At 50.6% G+C, this 9,430-nt stretch overlaps 1 long non-coding RNA gene across 1 annotated transcript; it reads left to right on the top strand.

Moving 5' to 3' along the window:
- Positions 1-219: 219 nt before the first annotated feature.
- On the top strand, positions 220-8,016 carry LOC308618259. Its single transcript, XR_014015979.1, has 3 exons — positions 220-2,761; positions 3,160-3,270; positions 6,311-8,016. It is a non-coding gene; the product is annotated as an uncharacterized lncRNA (long non-coding RNA).
- Positions 8,017-9,430: the final 1,414 nt, after the last annotated feature.

Genomic DNA, 9,430 nt, shown 5'->3' with positions numbered 1-9,430 from the left:
CTTTGCTCTGTTAGTTTTTCCCCTCTACCCCCTGCCATCTAAGCGTCCTTGTGGGACTATATATGATTTATATATATATATATATATATATATCTCCCATATATACATATATATATGTAGTTCTGCAATTTGCTTTTTTCACTCATTACTAGGTCATGGGCATTATTCCATACTGCATATTCAGGTCTATCCATCCCCTGGATGTATTTAATTATCCCCCCTTGTCATGACTTCATGTGGTGGCTTGTTTCAGCATTTTCACCCCGGAAACCAGGGTTGCTGGGAGCTTCCTGTGTGTCCACAGTGGTGCACCCTGCCCTCCACCCTGAGCCTCCATCTGTAGGACCCTGCCGGTCACAGCTGGATCGGAGACCCTCACACCACGTCTCTGCTGGGAGATGTGCTGAGATGGAGTTGGAGGGTGGCTCTCGCCCTTCCGGAAGAGAGTAGGTGTGCAGGAGGGTGCTTGCGAGGGACCTGGCTTCCCTGCCAATCGGCCCATCGGAGTGCCTGACAGTGACTCACTCTCAGTGTCTCCACTTTTCTAGGGAGGAGGCCTCCCCAACTGCCCAGGGCAGCACCGTGAGTCAGAGATGAGGCTCCTGTCCCACCTGCCCCCACCCTCGAGCCCTGGTTCCCAGGTCCAAGTTCCCAGGCAGGCTGCCGCAGACATGCCAGTGAGAGGGTGTCCAGGCTTTAAGATGACCCGGCAGCCTGGGCTGAGAAGGTCTTCAATGGTATTTATTTATTTTTTGAATAAGTAAGATATCCATAGACTCTACATTCTTGGACTCAAATATGGTGAAATTGTCCCTCACGTTCTTGTCACACAGCCAGGCAGCTCCTTTCATTACAGGCAACTGTTGCTAATTTCTTGTGCAGTCTTAAAGAGATATTTTAACGGGAAAAAGAAAAGGTCAAAAAAGGCCCACACGGGGCTTCCCTGGTGGCACAGTGGTTGAGAGTCCGCCTGCCGATGCAGGGGACACGGGTTCGTGCCCCGGTCCGGGAAGATCCCACATATGCCGCGGAGCGGCTGGGCCCGTGAGCCATGGCCGCTGAGCCTGCGCGTCCGGAGCCTGTGCTCCGCAACGGGAGAGGCCACAACAGCAGTGAGAGGCCCGCGTACCGCAAAAAAAAAAAAAAAAAAAAAAAAAGGTCCACACGTCCCTATCTGGAACCCTCGGGGGCAGGTGAGTTTGGGAATTCGGAATTCGAGGAGTGTACAAAAGTCGTACGTGTATATTATGTCACATCCCCAGCAGAGTCTGTGATAAAACATGCTAGTATTTCTGCACCAAGTAGGATAAATGGAGCCATAATCAGCCTGAAGTAAGTTCAGTTCAGTTCAGTTCAAGTTTTGCTACCACATGAGTTTGTGCCAAATTTCCTAAGCAAACAAACAAACACTTCTTTTTTTTAGAGAGTTTTGAACTTCATAATTGTGGATAAGGGAATGTGGACTTGTGTTTATACTACTCCTTATTTAAAAACTTACAGTAGTATTCTGTACACAATGGATCAGTACTAAGGAGCTTTTTTGGGTTTGTTTTTTGGTTTTTTTTGCATCCGCATAGTATTCCATTATACACATGCACCAGTTAATTTAACCTTTTTAAGGACATTTGGATTACTTGCAGTTTTCTCCCCAGTTGCATCAGTGCTGCAGTGAATACATTGTACACTCATTTAGCACATGATCAAGCATATCTGTAGGATAAATTCCTAGCAGTGGGATTGCTGGGCCAATTAATAATAATGATATTAACATTTGCATGGCATTTGCTAAGAGCCAGACACTATAGTATGTGCTCTATAATTACTAATATATTTTAATCCTTTCATGAGCATCTCCAGAGGTAGGTACTATTATCATCCCCTTTTACAGATGAGAAAAACTGAGGCACAGAAAAGTAGGCGACCTGAACAGCTAGGATTCAGACCAAGGTTCTGGGGCTCCCCTTCATTCTCTTAACTATTACATTCTACCGCCTTTGGAAGGTCATGGGAATTTGTCACTTAAAGGGATGTTGTCAATCTTCCATACAGCGTTACCAATTCCCATTCCCACCAGCAGTGTGTGAGAGCTCTGTTTTCACGCCGACGCTGTGTTGAATCAAAGGTTTTGCTCTTTGCCAATCTGATATGTGAAAACAGTATCTCTGTGTAGTCGAAACTGGAATTTCTTTCGTTATGAGTCAGGTCGGGCATCTCTTCAGCCAAGGGCCGTTTGTGTTTCTTTTCCTATGAACCATCATTCATAGCTTTTGCTCATTTTTCTGTTTGGTTATGTCTGTGACTTTTGTTGAGCTTTTTATATCTTGGGAAGGTGAATCCTTGGTGACTCAAGTAATACGGATTATTTCCCAGGTAGTCATTCATCTTTTTTTTTTTTTTTTTTTTTTGCGTTACGCGGGCCTCTCACTGTTGTGGCCTCTCCCACTGCGGAGCACAGGCTCCGGACGCGCAGGCTCAGCGGCCATGGCTCACGGGCCCAGCCGCTCCGCGGCATATGTGGGATCTTCCCGGACCAGGGCATGAACCCCTGTCCCCTGCATCGGCAGGCGGACTCTCAACCACTGCGCCACCAGGGAAGCCCGTCATTCATCTTTTGATTTTGCTTGTGGTGAGTTTTGGGCAGAGTATCGTGAGGAGGTGAATGAAGGAAAAGGCATCAGCGCTGGGAAGCGGAAGGAGGGAGAAGACAGAACAGATCCCCGGGAGAGATGTCCTCTGCCGACGGAGGCAGGAGGGAAGGAAGGTGAGAGTGAAGGGACCACTTGTGGAGACTGGGGGGCAGGGTTCAAATGCTCCAGGTGTGGTCCACTCAGACTGGCAGGTGGGGGGAGGAGAGGTTCCATGGCAGACGTGAAGGTGTCTCTCCAAGAAATGACTGCCCAGCTGCAAGGCTGTGGTCAGCTCACAGCCTACAGGTGTTGACTCCTGCTACATCCACCCAGCTTTCAGAACAAGTTTAAGGCCTTCTTGGGGTGGCCTTGGCAAATGACTGAGCAAGATGGTGGTACAAGGGCCGAGGCATTTCCACGCTTCCCCCTAACCCTGGGCTCCTCTAGTGCTCCCTGGTGGGCTGGCAGAGACGCTCAGGTCCACACCGCAGTCTGGAAGCTCCAGTCGTGTCTTCTCTCCCTTCTTCCACAGGTGTTTTCTCCTCTGCCACACTTCACCCCATAAGGCATCTTGCATTCCTAACTCCATCTCAGCATCAGCGTCCTGGAAAACCCAAGCAGCCCAGACTCCTAAAATCTTCTGGTAAAAATTGACATAAAAATTTTAGAATTCAAGAGCTATTCCTCAGTTTTTAAAAGTTCACTGAAATATATTTCTTGCTTGAGTCTAGAGATCTGCTTATTTGTTTTCAATTTGGTGGTGACTGTAAGTGTCCTTTGGCTTGGACATAAAACAAAAATGTTGGCCTGCGGGTGAAGACAGCTGAGGGCAGGCCCACCAACACCTGGGGGGGATTCCGATCTCAGCTCAGAGGCTGAAGGGGCATCATGGAGTAGCCGATCTGGGTCTGGGGTGACTGAACAGGCAGGCCAGGGCCTCTGGACGGGTCTCTGAGGTAAGGAATGTGGGAGCACCTCCAACGCTGGCCCCAGGCCTGAGAACACACCACACAGGAGGTGGGGCTCAGAAATGTCTTCCCCAGCAACTGCAGGTGGACCTGACTGTGCAGCCCTCGTGGGCAGCCTCTCTCTGGCCCAGCCATCTCTCCCGGGCCTGCTGCCGTACCCTGACTGGTCTCCAGGTTGCCAGAGTGACCCCATTATAACACTTCTCGGCCTTCAGCTTTGGATGATAAAACCTGGACTCCATCTCCTTAGCCTGTGATTCAAGGCCCTTCATACACTGGCCCTGCTCTTCCTTTTCCGTCTCTTTTTAACCACCCCCATCCTTTAGTCCCTTCATTCCACAGTCACAGGACCACTGGCCTGTCTGAGAACCCAGTGGGCATTGTGTCCCAGCTAGTCTCTCTGCCTGAAACACGCTCTCTTTCTCTCTCTACCCTTTAAGGCCTAGCTGATATATCAGCTCCTCAGATGTGATTTATGGAGAGAGAGGTAGAGAGGAGATGGGAAAGCGTGGGTTCAGTTTGCCATGTTCAAGTTTCCTTAAGAGACTGCAGTACATATTCAAAGTGCTCTTAATTAGAAAACATCTCCCCCACCCACTACCCCGTGGAGCGGCCACGTCTTAGCAGATGCCCAGTGAGGAGCCTGGATCACACGGGAGCTGGGTTATATGGGTTACACATACATTCTTGGAAGAGACTCTAACAGGCAGTTCTTAGCCTTTCTTCCCGCAGCCATTTTCACCCCCTGCTGGCCACCCCCATTTCCTCCGTGACCACAATGACTGATCAACATTAAAACCACTAATTTGTGTCAGACATTCAACTTTCTTACCAAGATTGCCTGAAATGTTGAAATGCAGTAGAGTGTAAGTGCGCCTTACTTACACTTACTGAACATGTAATATGGGTGATGCATGGTCGTAGGTGGTAGGTCAGTGTGTTACAAGGAAGCATAATATGCAGCAGAGTACGTGCGTCCACGGGAACGGAGAGCCCCATTTGTAGACAAGGCAAATATCAGTCAATCAATGGCTATGCGTGATAAGTGACACAGGTCCTAAGTGACCGGGAACCTCAGAGGAAGGTGCTCACAGCAGCCGAGGCAGCGGGGGAGCGCTTCCCACAGGAGGTGGGGATTGAGACAGCTTTGGGAGAATGGCAGGAGCTAAGAGACTCTCCTCTCTCTCTTAGGGAGGCGGGCCTCGAGGGAGAATGCGGCTCTGTGAGTCACTGAGGAGGAGCCCTACTTAGTTTATTTGATGAGCCTGGGATGCATCAGATATCTTTTTTCTTTCTTTCATTCTTTTAAAAAGAAATTTATTTATTTTCAGCTGCATTGGGTCTTCGTTGCTGCGCGCAGGCTTTCTCTAGTTGCGGCGAGCGGGGGCTACTCTTCGTTGCGGTGTGCGGGCTTCTCATTGCGGTGTCTTCTCTTATTGCAGAGCACAGACTCTAGGCACACAGGCTTCAGTAGTTGTGGCACACAGGCTCAGTCGTTGTGGCTCGCGGGCCCTAGAGCACAGGCTCAGTAGTTGTGGCGCACGGGCTTAGTGGCTCCGCGGCATGTGGGATCTTCCTGGACCAGGGCTCGAACCTGTGTCCCCTGCATCGGCAAGTGGACTTTTAACCACTGCGCCACCAGGGTAGCCCCAGATATCTTTTTAAAGCACTGGTTGTCAACCATGGCTCATATTTTAATTACTTGGAAGCTTGAAAAAATGCTAATATCTGGGTCTCGCCTCCAAGGAGCACGACTGAGTTGGTCGTGGGTGCGGCCCGGCTGCGGGGAGTTTTCGAAAGCTCTCCTGGTGATGTGCGGTGTGCAGCCAGGGCTGAGAGCCTCGGCTGTATGGGAAGTTCAGGCAACGTGAGGCTGCCAGCCTGTCAGCCCTTGGGCGCATGCAAAGGTTGGGCTCTGGCACTTCTGAGGCATACGCCTCTCCTTCCGTACTCCCGGACGGTAGCCACCCCAGGGCGGGGTCCGGGCCTCTCTTCATCCCGCTCTGCGCACCTGGCACGAGGTTCCCAGGAGGGTTTCGCAGTTTCACGGGGGGCGGCCACGCAGCCACCAAGGCCGCAGGCTGCCCGGCTTTCCTTCCGCTGTCAGTTCCTGTCCTCTGGTGCTTCCTGAAGCTCCGAAGCTGTGGCCGTCGGAGGGGGGCGGGGGCGGGGGCGGGGGCGGGGCCGCTCCCAGGACAGCGCCACGGGCGGGTTCCCGGAGCGCACACCTACACGCGCGGGCTGGGCAGGGGCCTGGCGCAGACCACAGAGGTGCTGCCAGAGGGGATGTCTCTCCCTGCATTTCCTGGCACTGAGCAGGGCCTGAATAAAGTCCAGCTTGCCGTCTGAAGCTCTCTCCGCTCGGGGGTCTCAGGAATGATGCTCCTCATTTCAGAGAACTCTGTAGGTGTGTGGTTCTTGGCTGCCCGCTGGCATGCCCGTGCTGGGTGAGGACTGGCCACCAGTTGCAGGTTTGACCCGAGGAGGCCACGGCCCCACCCCCTTGCAGCAGCGAAGACAGGTGTCCCAGCGACTCCAGGAAAGGGCACAGAGGGCTAACATCATGATTTTCTGACAAGAAAGATTGCTACGCCCTGGGGTTTACAATCAAGGCAAGAGATGAAATGCCCTAGCTTGGTGGGCCTTTTATTTAGTTATTTATTTTAAAATAACTTTACTGATTTTTTAAAAATGATCCATGTTCTTTATTAAAAGGAAACAATGTGACCAGCAACACCCCCAGAAGAAATTGAAGTCCCACTGGCTCAAGAAAGCCGGCCTCTTTAACACTTTGTGAGCATCTCCATAGGTCAGTGCTGCTGGCACTGGGCGCGTGTGCCAGGCAGGGGCACAGAGAACTTGACCTCTGAAAACCTTCTTGGTCCTGGGCCTGCATAAATGATGCAATGACTCTCTCTCCAAACCTCCTCGCTCTAGAGACTTCCCACCCCCCTGCCTTCTTGGGAAGAACGTCCAGTGCTCCCACACCGGAACCGGTCCAAGCAGAGAGGATGCCGAGGCGGTGGCTCATCTTCCTCGGGTCTGGTGGGAGCGGCCTCCTGGCACCTGTCTGCAGTCAGCAACTTTGCCTCACAGCCCTGCAACTATGCTAAGAATGTGAACCATTTCCCATGGGACTGGCAACCGAGAAGCAATTCTGAGCCCAACCTCCTCAAATATCTGCCTTGCAAACAGATAAAACAAAGAAGCATCCTGAAAACGTGATCTTCGGGCCGGTCACCTTAGGTGTGCACACCTGCTTGCCTGCCGGGAGTGTTTCTGCTTCCAGAGGCCATCTTGGAGTTGCTGAGGCTTGGGATGTGCATGTTCCCCAACAGGGCAGAGAACAGAGGACTCTCTGGAAGGAGCCTCTCAGGGGAATGGGGATAAAGTAATGACCCAGGTCCTTTGCAGGGGTCTGCCTTCTATCCCAGTTCTGGAGTCTTCTGGGTGCCTTTTGGCCCCTGAGATGTCTGGGCTGCCTTCACCGGCAGTAAGAAACCACCTAGAGCAGCCTTTGGCCTGTCCAGTCCACAACACCTCCGATTTTTGTGGCCTGATGGGGCGGGGTCGGGGGCAGTGTCAGGGCCAAGACCATGGCAAGCTTGTGAGAGGAGGAAGAGGACACAACTTTCTGAGTCGCTCTCACCTTCTGAGAGGCTCCAGAATACCTTGCTGCACCACTGCAGGCATGATGGGGTCCCCGTGACCTAAATAACCTTTCAGACGTAGGGCAGGTGGGAGCCCTGACTCATCCCAGGGGAGCTGCCTTGGGGAGGGTGGAAGTGGGCATTAATAATCCCGAGACGTTGAAACCACCACCATGCTCAGTGATGGCTCAGTGAATCATGGTATGTCCACAGTGTGGAAAATCACATAAAAATCATTACTGTGAAGACTATTTAGCAACATTACAAATGTTCATGATACAATGCTAGGTGAATAAGAGAAGAGATTCATGCAGAAAATACTACAAAGGGATTAAAAAAATAACAGTTGCTCCAGTGGTGTGATTATGAACATCATTCTTTTTTTTTAAATTTATTTATTTATGTATTTATTTTTGGCTGCGTTGGGTCTTTGTTGCTGTGTGTGGGCTTTCTCTAGTTTCGGTGAGCGGGGGCTACTCTCCATTGTGGTGCGTGGGTTTCTCATTGCTGTGGCTTCTCTTGTTGCAGAGCATGGGCTCTAGGCACGTGGGCTTCAGTAGTTGTGGCACGCAGGCTCAGTAGTTGTGGCTCGCGGGCTCTAGAGCACAGGCACAGTAGTTGTGGCGCACGGACTTAGTTGCTCCATGGCATGTGGGATCTTCCTGGACCAGGGCTCGAACCTGTGTCTCCTGCCCTGACAGGCGGATTCGGATTCTTAACCACTGTGTCTCCAGGGAAGTCCCAGGACATTATTCTTTTAAAAGAAAGCAGTGGCTTTAATGTCAGACAGATCGGGATTATTTGCTTAATTATACAGTTATTTCTCATTAGAAGCAACATTGGCAGGTAGCTTAACGTCTCTGAGATTGGTTCCTCATCTGTGAAAGGTGCACAATAATTCCTGCCTTACCAGATTCCTGGGAAGATAAATCAGATGATGCGTCTCCTCTCTTCTTGCCTTCTTTCCTCCTCCTCCTCCTTCTCTCCCTCCCCCTGCATATTTTTCACTAACACAGCACCACGCAGTTACCCACAAAGGATTCCACCACAGAGGCATCCTGAGGTCTGCCTAACTGTCTGTCTCAGGGAAGCGCATTTGCCTTTTTGGGTTCCAAGCAGAGCTGGAGCCCACATGCTCAGGGGAGGAGGGCCACTAATGACAAGAGTCTGGGCCCCCAGGGGCTGGGGAGGCCTGTTTTCTTGTTTTGTTTTGTTTCGTTTTGCTTTTGCGGTACGCAGGCCTCTCACTGTTGTGGCCTCTCCCGTTGCGGAGCACAGGCTCCGGACGCGCAGGCTCAACGGCCATGGCTCACGGGCCCAACCGCTCCGCGGCATGTGGGATCTTCCCAGACCGGGGCGCGAACCCGTGTCCCCTGCATCGGCAGGCGGACTCTCAACCACTGCACCACCAGGGGAGCCCCCCTGTTTTGTTTTAAATTTAATTTTTATTTTATATTATAGTTGATTTACAGTGTTGTGTTAGTTTCAGGTGTACAGCAAAGTGATTCAGTTATACATATACACATATCCATTCTTTTTCAGATTCTTTTCCCATAGATAGTTTATCACAGAATATTGAGTAGAGTTCCCTGTGCTATACAGTATGTCCTTGTTGATTATCTATTTTATATATAGTAGTGTGTATATGTTAATCCCAAACTCCTAATTTATCCCTCCCCCACCCCTTTTCCCCTTTGGTAACCGTGTGTTGTCGAAGTCTGTGAGTCTGTTTATATTTTGTAAATAAGTTCATTGGTATCATTTTTTTAGATTCCACATATAAGTGATATTATATGATATTTGCCTTTCTCTATCTGACTTCCTTCACTTAGTATGATAGTCTCTAGGTCCATCCATATTGCTGCAAATGGCATTATTTGGGGAGGTCCATTTTGTCTTTGCTTTCAGAGCTGCAACCGTGGTGCCCATCTCCAGCCCCCAAGCAAAGTCACAAATGCCATAAAGGTTGAAGCAGGGGTTTGGGATGCGGCCTGGCGGACACCACACGGCAGACCCTTCTCCCCTCCCTGCTGGTGGGCTCTAGAAGGATCCATGATTCCCAAGGCAGGAGGGCAGAGAAGTGATTTCCAGTGGCAAGTGGACATACACGTTTCATTTCAAGAGTGTAGGATTTACATAGATGTTCGGAAAAAGTGAAGCAGTAGCTATAATGGTACAACAGACC

This window comes from Mesoplodon bidens (assembly GCF_964165515.1).
Source record: "Mesoplodon bidens genome assembly, chromosome: 5".
NCBI classification, from domain to species: Eukaryota; Metazoa; Chordata; class Mammalia; order Artiodactyla; family Ziphiidae; genus Mesoplodon; species Mesoplodon bidens.
The sequence above is the reverse complement of the archived record's forward strand: the minus strand, read 5'-3'. Positions and strand labels throughout refer to the sequence as shown.